A 10,760-nucleotide genomic window follows, 5' to 3' on the forward strand; every position below is an offset into this window, starting at 1 on the left:
CCATTGCAGGTTTACTGTATCCCTTAGACCTTCAAATCAACGATGAAACACAGAAATTGCATCGATATTGAATACAAAAGGCAAAATGTCGTCTTATTTACAAGAGGAGTAACTCTTCTAACAGTTCGTGCTTTGAGCTTTTCCTGGGACAGCAGTATTAGATTTCGGGCACCATTGCAGGTTTACAGTACCCCTTGGACCTTTAAACCAACGATGAAACACAGAAATTGCATCGATATTGAATACAAAATGCAAAATGTCGACTGATTTATAAGAGCAGTAACTCTCCTAATAGTTCGTGCTTTGAGCCTTTCCTGGGACACCAGTATTAGATTCCGATGCACCATTGCATGTTTACTGTATCCCTTGGACCTTCAAATCAACGTTGAAACACAGAAATTGCATCGATATTGAATACAAAATGCAAAATGTCGACTTATTTATAAGAGGAGTAACTCTTCTAATAGTTCTGCTTTGAGCCCTTCCTGGGACAGCAGTATTAGATTCCGATGCACCATTGCAGGTTTACTGTATCCTTTGGACTTTCAAATCAACGATGAAACACAGAAATTGCATCGATATTGAATACAAAATGCAAAATGTCGACTTATTTACAGGAGGAGGAGCTCTTCTAATAGTTCGTGCTTTGAGCCTTTCCTGGGGCAGCAGTATTAGATTCCGATGCACCATTGCAGGTTTACTGTATCCCTTGGACCTTCAAATCAACGATGAAACACAGAAATTGCATCGATATTGAATACAAAAACAAAATGTAGACTTATTTATAAGAGGAGTAACTCTTCTAATAGTTCGTGCTTTGAGCCTTTCCTGGGACAGCAGTATTAGATTCCGATGCACCATTGCAGGTTTACTGTATCTCTTGGACCTTCAAATCAACGATGAAACACAGAAATTGCATCGATATTGAATACAAAAGGCAAAATGTCGACTTATTTACAAGAGGAGTAACTCTTCTAATAGTTCGTGCTTTGAACCCTTCCTGGGACAGCAGTATTAGATTCCGATGCACCATTGCAGGTTTACTGTATCCCTTAGACCTTCAAATCAACGATGAAACACAGAAATTGCATCGATATTGAATACAAAAGGAAAAATGTCAACTTAATTACAAGAGGAGTAACTCTTCTAATAGTTCGTGCTTTGAGCTTTTCCTGGGACAGCAGTATTAGATTCCGATGCACCATTGCAGATTCACAGTACCCCTTGGACCTTCAAATCAACGATGAAACACAGAAATTGCATCGATATTGAATACAAAAGGCAAAATGTAGACTTATTTATAAGAGGAGTAACTCTTCTAATAGTTCGTGCTTTGAGCCTTTCCTGGGACACCAGTATTAGATTCCGATGCACCATTGCATGTTTACTGTATCCCTTGGACCTTCAAATCAACGTTGAAACACAGAAATTGCATCGATATTGAATACAAAATGCAAAATGTCGACTTATTTATAAGAGGAGTAACTCTTCTAATAGTTCGTGCTTTGAGCCTTTCCTGGGACACCAGTATTAGATTCCGATGCACCATTGCATGTTTACGGTATCCTTTGGACCTTCAAATCAACGATGAAACACAGAAATTGCATCGATATTGAATACAAAATGCAAAATGTCGACTTATTTACAGGAGGAGTAACTCTTCTAATAGTTCGAGTTTTAGCCTTTCCTGGGACAGCAGTATTAGATTCCGATGCACCATTGGAGGTTTACTGTATCCCTTGGACCTTCAAATCAACGATGAAACACAGAGATTTCATCGATATTGAATAGCAAAGGCAAAATATCGAATTATTTACAAGAGGAGTGACTCTTCTAATAGTACGTGCTTTGAGCCTTTCCTGGGACAGCAGTATTAGATTCCAATGCACGATTGCAGGTTTACTGTATCCCTTGCACCTTCAAATCAACGATGAAACACAGAAATTGCATCGATATTGATTACAAAAGGCAAAATGTCGTCTTATTTACAAGAGGAGTAACTCTTCTAATAGTTCGTGATTTGAGCCTTTCCTGGACCAGCGGTATTAGATTCCGATGCACCATTGCAGGTTTACTGTAGCCCTTGGACCTTCAAATCAACGATGAAACACAGAAATTGCATCGATATTGAATACAGAAGGAAAATGTCGACTTATTTATAAGAAGAGTAACTCTTCTAATAGTTAGTGCTTTTAGCATTTCCAGGGACAGCAGTATTAGATTCCGATGCACCATTGCAGGTTTACTGTATCCCTTGGACCTTTAAATCAACGATGAACCACTGAAATTGCATCGATATTGAATACAAAAGGCAAAATGAAGACTTATTTACAAGAGGAATAAATCTTCTAATAGTTCGTGCTTTGAGCCTTTCCTGGGACAGCAGTATTAGATTCCGATGCACCATAGGAAGTTTACTGTATCCCTTGGACCTTCAAATCAACGATGAAGCACAGAAATTGCATCGGTATTGAATACAAAATGCAAAATATCGACTTATTTATAAGTGGAGTAACTCTTTTAATAGTTCTGCTTTGAACCTTTCCTGGGACAGCAGTATTAGATTCCGATGCACCATTGCAGGTTTACTGTATCCTTGGACCATGTAATCAACGATGAAACACAGAAATTGCATCGATATTGAATACAAAAGGCAAAATGTCGACTTATTTACAAGAGGAGTAACTCTTCTAATAGTTCGTGCTTTGAGCCCTTCCTGGGACAGAAGTATTAAATTCCGATGCACCATTGCAGGTTTACTGTATCCCTTGGACCTTCAAATCAACGATGAAACACAGAAATTATATCTATATTGAATACAAAAGGCAAAATTTCGTCTGATTTACAAGAGGAATAACTCTTCTAATAGTTCGTGCTTTGAGCCTTTCCTGGGTCAGCAGTATTGGATTCCGATGCACCATTGCAGATTTACTGTATTCCTTGGACCTTCAAAACAAAGATGAAACACAGAGATTGCATCGAAATTGAATACAAAAGGCAAAATGTAGAATTGTTTACAAGAGGAGTAACTCTTGTAATAGTTCGTGCCTTGAGCATTTCCTGGAACAGCAGTATTAGATTCCGATGCACCATTGCAGGTTTACTGTATCTCTTGGACCTTCAAATCAACGATGAAACACAGTAAATGCATCAATATTGAATACAAAAGGAAAATGTCGACTTATTTACAAGAGGAGTAACTCTTCTAATAGTTCGTAGTTTTGGACTTTCCTGGGACAGCAGTATTAGATTCCGGTGCACCATTGCAGGTTTACTGTATCCCTTGGACCTTCAAATCAACGATGAAACACAGAAATTGCATCGATATTGAATACCAAGGGCTAAATGTCGACTTATTTACAAGAGGAGTAACTCTTCTAATAGTTAGTGCTTCGAGCCTTTCCTGGGACAGCAGTATTAGATTCCGATGCACCATTGCAGGTTTACTGTATCCCTTGGACCTTCAAATCAACGATGAAACACAGAAATTGCATCGATATTGAATACAAAAGGTAAAATGTCGACTTATTTACAAGAGGAGTAACTCTTCTAATAGTTCGTGCTTTGAGCCTTTCCTGGGACAGCAGTATTAGATTCCGATGCACCATTGCAGGTTTACTGTATCCCTTGGACCTTCAAATCAACGATGAAACACAGAAATTGCATCGATATTGAATACAAAAGGCAAAATGTCGACTTATTTACAAGAGGAGTAACTCTTCTAATAGTTCGTGCTTTGAGCCTTTCCTGGGGCAGCAGTGTTAGATTCCGATGCACCATTGCAGGTTTACTGCATCCCTTGGACCTTCAAATCAACGATGAAACACAGAAATTGCATCGATATTGAATACAGAAGGCATAATGTCGACTTATTTATAAGAGGAGTAATTCTTCTAATAGTTCGTGCTTTGAACCCTTCCTGGGACAGCAGTATTAGATTCCGATGCACCATTGCAGGTTTACTGTATCCCTTAGACCTTCAAATCAACGATGAAACACAGAGACTGCATCGATATTGAATACAAAAGTCAAAATGTCGTCTTATTTACAAGAGGAGTAACTCTTCTAATAGTTCGTGCTTTGAGCCTTTCCTGGGACAGCAGTATTAGATTCCGATGCACCATTGCAGGTTTACTGTATCCCTTGGACCTTCAAATCAACGATGAAACACAGAAATTGCATCGATATTGAGTACAAAAGGTAAAATGTCGACTTATTTACAAGAGGAGTAACTCTTCTAATAGTTCGTGCTTTGAGCTTTTCCTGGGACTGCAGTATTAGATTCCGATGCACCATTGCAGGTTTACTGTATCCCTTGGACCTTCAAATCAACGATGAAACACAGAGATTGCATCGATATTGAATACAAAATGCAAAATGTCGACTTATTTGTAAGAGGAGTAACTCTTCCAATAGTTCTGCTTTGAACATTTCCTGGGACAGCAGTATTAGTTTCCGATGCACCATTGCAGGTTTACTGTATCCCTTGGACCTTCAAATCAACGATGAAACACAGATATTGCATCGATATTGAATACAAAAGGCAATATGTCGACTTATTTACAGGAGGAGTAACTCTTCCAATAGTTCATGCTTTGAGCCTTTCCTGGGGCTGCAGTATTAGATTTCGATGCTCCATTGCAGGTTTACTGCATCCCTTGGACCTTCAAATCAACGATGAAACACAGAAATTGCATCGATATTGAATACAAAAGGCAAAATGTCGACTTATTTATAAGAGGAGTAACTCTTCTAATAGTTCGTGCTTTGAACCCTTCCTGGGACAGCAGTATTAGATTCCGATGCACCATTGCAGGTTTACTGTATCCCTTAGACCTTCAAATCAACGATGAAACACAGAAATTGCATCGATATTGAATACAAAATGGCAAAATGTCGTCTTATTTACAAGAGGAGTAACTCTTCTAACAGTTCGTGCTTTGAGCTTTTCCTGGGACAGCAGTATTAGATTTCGGGCACCATTGCAGGTTTACAGTACCCCTTGGACCTTTAAACCAACGATGAAACACAGAAATTGCATCGATATTGAATACAAAATGCAAAATGTCGACTGATTTATAAGAGCAGTAACTCTCCTAATAGTTCGTGCTTTGAGCCCTTCCTGGGACACCAGTATTAGATTCCGATGCACCATTGCATGTTTACTGTACCCCTTGGACCTTCAAATCAACGTTGAAACACAGAAATTGCATCGATATTGAATACAAAATGCAAAATGTCGACTTATTTATAAGAGGAGTAACTCTTCTAATAGTTCTGCTTTGAGCCCTTCCTGGGACAGCAGTATTAGATTCCGATGCACCATTGCAGGTTTACTGTATTCTTTGGACTTTCAAATCAACGATGAAACACAGAAATTGCATCGATATTGAATACAAAATGCAAAATGTCGACTTATTTACAGGAGGAGGAGCTCTTCTAATAGTTCGTGCTTTGAGCCTTTCCTGGGGCAGCAGTATTAGATTCCGATGCACCATTGCAGGTTTACTGTATCCCTTGGACCTTCAAATCAACGATGAAACACAGAAATTGCATCGATATTGAATACAAAAACAAAATGTAGACTTATTTATAAGAGGAGTAACTCTTCTAATAGTTCGTGCTTTGAGCCTTTCCTGGGACAGCAGTATTAGATTCCGATGCACCATTGCAGGTTTACTGTATCTCTTGGACCTTCAAATCAACGATGAAACACAGAAATTGCATCGATATTGAATACAAAAGGCAAAATGTCGACTTACTTATAAGAGGAGTAACTCTTCTAATAGTTCGTGCTTTGAACCCTTCCTGGGACAGCAGTATTAGATTCCGATGCACCATTGCAGGTTTACTGTATCCCTTGGACCTTCAAATCAACGATGAAACACAGAAATTGCATCGATATTGAATACAAAAACAAAATGTAGACTTATTTATAAGAGGAGTAACTCTTCTAATAGTTCGTGCTTTGAGCCTTTCCTGGGACAGCAGTATTAGATTCCGATGCACCATTGCAGGTTTACTGTATCTCTTGGACCTTCAAATCAACGATGAAACACAGAAATTGCATCGATATTGAATACAAAAACAAAATGTAGACTTATTTATAAGAGGAGTAACTCTTCTAATAGTTCGTGCTTTGAGCCTTTCCTGGGACAGCAGTATTAGATTCCGATGCACCATTGCAGGTTTACTGTATCTCTTGGACCTTCAAATCAACGATGAAACACAGAAATTGCATCGATATTGAATACAAAAGGCAAAATGTCGACTTACTTATAAGAGGAGTAACTCTTCTAATAGTTCGTGCTTTGTACCCTTCCTGGGACAGCAGTATTAGATTCCGATGCACCATTGCAGGTTTACTGTATCCCTTAGACCTTCAAATCAACGATGAAGCACAGAAATTGCATCGGTATTGAATACAAAATGCAAAATATCGACTTATTTATAAGTGGAGTAACTCTTTTAATAGTTCTGCTTTGAACCTTTCCTGGGACAGCAGTATTAGATTCCGATGCACCATTGCAGGTTTACTGTATCCTTGGACCATGTAATCAACGATGAAACACAGAAATTGCATCGATATTGAATACAAAAGGCAAAATGTCGACTTATTTACAAGAGGAGTAACTCTTCTAATAGTTCGTGCTTTGAGCCCTTCCTGGGACAGAAGTATTAAATTCCGATGCACCATTGCAGGTTTACTGTATCCCTTGGACCTTCAAATCAACGATGAAACACAGAAATTATATCTATATTGAATACAAAAGGCAAAATTTCGTCTGATTTACAAGAGGAATAACTCTTCTAATAGTTCGTGCTTTGAGCCTTTCCTGGGTCAGCAGTATTGGATTCCGATGCACCATTGCAGATTTACTGTATTCCTTGGACCTTCAAAACAAAGATGAAACACAGAGATTGCATCGAAATTGAATACAAAAGGCAAAATGTAGAATTGTTTACAAGAGGAGTAACTCTTGTAATAGTTCGTGCCTTGAGCATTTCCTGGGACAGCAGTATTAGATTCCGATGCACCATTGCAGGTTTACTGTATCTCTTGGACCTTCAAATCAACGATGAAACACAGTAAATGCATCAATATTGAATACAAAAGGAAAATGTCGACTTATTTACAAGAGGAGTAACTCTTCTAATAGTTCGTGGTTTTAGACTTTCCTGGGACAGCAGTATTAGATTCCGGTGCACCATTGCAGGTTTACTGTATCCCTTGGACCTTCAAATCAACGATGAAACACAGAAATTGCATCGATATTGAATACCAAGGGCTAAATGTCGACTTATTTACAAGAGGAGTAACTCTTCTAATAGTTCGTGCTTCGAGCCTTTCCTGGGACAGCAGTATTAGATTCCGATGCACCATTGCAGGTTTACTGTATCCCTTGGACCTTCAAATCAACGATGAAACACAGAAATTGCATCGATATTGAATACAAAAGGTAAAATGTCGACTTATTTACAAGAGGAGTAACTCTTCTAATAGTTCGTGCTTTGAGCCTTTCCTGGGACAGCAGTATTAGATTCCGATGCACCATTGCAGGTTTACTGTATCCCTTGGACCTTCAAATCAACGATGAAACACAGAAATTGCATCGATATTGAATACAAAAGGCAAAATGTCGACTTATTTACAAGAGGAGTAACTCTTCTAATAGTTCGTGCTTTGAGCCTTTCCTGGGGCAGCAGTGTTAGATTCCGATGCACCATTGCAGGTTTACTGCATCCCTTGGACCTTCAAATCAACGATGAAACACAGAAATTGCATCGATATTGAATACAGAAGGCATAATGTCGACTTATTTATAAGAGGAGTAATTCTTCTAATAGTTCGTGCTTTGAACCCTTCCTGGGACAGCAGTATTAGATTCCGATGCACCATTGCAGGTTTACTGTATCCCTTAGACCTTCAAATCAACGATGAAACACAGAGACTGCATCGATATTGAATACAAAAGTCAAAATGTCGTCTTATTTACAAGAGGAGTAACTCTTCTAATAGTTCGTGCTTTGAGCCTTTCCTGGGACAGCAGTATTAGATTCCGATGCACCATTGCAGGTTTACTGTATCCCTTGGACCTTCAAATCAACGATGAAACACAGAAATTGCATCGATATTGAGTACAAAAGGTAAAATGTCGACTTATTTACAAGAGGAGTAACTCTTCTAATAGTTCGTGCTTTGAGCTTTTCCTGGGACTGCAGTATTAGATTCCGATGCACCATTGCAGGTTTACTGTATCCCTTGGACCTTCAAATCAACGATGAAACACAGAGATTGCATCGATATTGAATACAAAATGCAAAATGTCGACTTATTTGTAAGAGGAGTAACTCTTCCAATAGTTCTGCTTTGAACATTTCCTGGGACAGCAGTATTAGTTTCCGATGCACCATTGCAGGTTTACTGTATCCCTTGGACCTTCAAATCAACGATGAAACACAGATATTGCATCGATATTGAATACAAAAGGCAATATGTCGACTTATTTACAGGAGGAGTAACTCTTCCAATAGTTCATGCTTTGAGCCTTTCCTGGGGCTGCAGTATTAGATTTCGATGCTCCATTGCAGGTTTACTGCATCCCTTGGACCTTCAAATCAACGATGAAACACAGAAATTGCATCGATATTGAATACAAAAGGCAAAATGTCGACTTATTTATAAGAGGAGTAACTCTTCTAATAGTTCGTGCTTTGAACCCTTCCTGGGACAGCAGTATTAGATTCCGATGCACCATTGCAGGTTTACTGTATCCCTTAGACCTTCAAATCAACGATGAAACACAGAAATTGCATCGATATTGAATACAAAATGGCAAAATGTCGTCTTATTTACAAGAGGAGTAACTCTTCTAACAGTTCGTGCTTTGAGCTTTTCCTGGGACAGCAGTATTAGATTTCGGGCACCATTGCAGGTTTACAGTACCCCTTGGACCTTTAAACCAACGATGAAACACAGAAATTGCATCGATATTGAATACAAAATGCAAAATGTCGACTGATTTATAAGAGCAGTAACTCTCCTAATAGTTCGTGCTTTGAGCCCTTCCTGGGACACCAGTATTAGATTCCGATGCACCATTGCATGTTTACTGTATCCCTTGGACCTTCAAATCAACGTTGAAACACAGAAATTGCATCGATATTGAATACAAAATGCAAAATGTCGACTTATTTATAAGAGGAGTAACTCTTCTAATAGTTCTGCTTTGAGCCCTTCCTGGGACAGCAGTATTAGATTCCGATGCACCATTGCAGGTTTACTGTATTCTTTGGACTTTCAAATCAACGATGAAACACAGAAATTGCATCGATATTGAATACAAAATGCAAAATGTCGACTTATTTACAGGAGGAGGAGCTCTTCTAATAGTTCGTGCTTTGAGCCTTTCCTGGGGCAGCAGTATTAGATTCCGATGCACCATTGCAGGTTTACTGTATCCCTTGGACCTTCAAATCAACGATGAAACACAGAAATTGCATCGATATTGAATACAAAAACAAAATGTAGACTTATTTATAAGAGGAGTAACTCTTCTAATAGTTCGTGCTTTGAGCCTTTCCTGGGACAGCAGTATTAGATTCCGATGCACCATTGCAGGTTTACTGTATCTCTTGGACCTTCAAATCAACGATGAAACACAGAAATTGCATCGATATTGAATACAAAAGGCAAAATGTCGACTTACTTATAAGAGGAGTAACTCTTCTAATAGTTCGTGCTTTGAACCCTTCCTGGGACAGCAGTATTAGATTCCGATGCACCATTGCAGGTTTACTGTATCCCTTAGACCTTCAAATCAACGATGAAACACAGAAATTGCATCGATATTGAATACAAAAGGAAAAATGTCGTCTTAATTACAAGAGGAGTAACTCTTCTAATAGTTCGTGCTTTGAGCTTTTCCTGGGACAGCAGTATTAGATTCCGATGCACCATTGCAGATTCACAGTACCCCTTGGACCTTCAAATCAACGATGAAACACAGAAATTGCATCGATATTGAATACAAAAGGCAAAATGTAGACTTATTTATAAGAGGAGTAACTCTTCTAATAGGTCGTGCTTTGAGCCTTTCCTGGGACACCAGTATTAGATTCCGATGCACCATTGCATGTTTACTGTATCCCTTGGACCTTCAAATCAACGTTGAAACACAGAAATTGCATCGATATTGAATACAAAATGCAAAATGTCGACTTATTTATAAGAGGAGTAACTCTTCTAATAGTTCGTGCTTTGAGCCTTTCCTGGGACACCAGTATTAGATTCCGATGCACCATTGCATGTTTACGGTATCCTTTGGACCTTCAAATCAACGATGAAACACAGAAATTGCATCGATATTGAATACAAAATGCAAAATGTCGACTTATTTACAGGAGGAGTAACTCTTCTAATAGTTCGAGTTTTAGCCTTTCCTGGGACAGCAGTATTAGATTCCGATGCACCATTGGAGGTTTACTGTATCCCTTGGACCTTCAAATCAACGATGAAACACAGAAATTTCATCGATATTGAATAGCAAAGGCAAAATATCGAATTATTTACAAGAGGAGTGACTCTTCTAATAGTACGTGCTTTGAGCCTTTCCTGGGACAGCAGTATTAGATTCCAATGCACCATTGCAGGTTTACTGTATCCCTTGCACCTTCAAATCAACGATGAAACACAGAAATTGCATCGATATTGATTACAAAAGTCAAAATGTCGTCTTATTTACAAGAGGAGTAACTCT

Source organism: Schistocerca cancellata, chromosome 2, assembly GCF_023864275.1.
Source record: "Schistocerca cancellata isolate TAMUIC-IGC-003103 chromosome 2, iqSchCanc2.1, whole genome shotgun sequence".
NCBI classification, from domain to species: domain Eukaryota; kingdom Metazoa; phylum Arthropoda; class Insecta; order Orthoptera; family Acrididae; genus Schistocerca; species Schistocerca cancellata.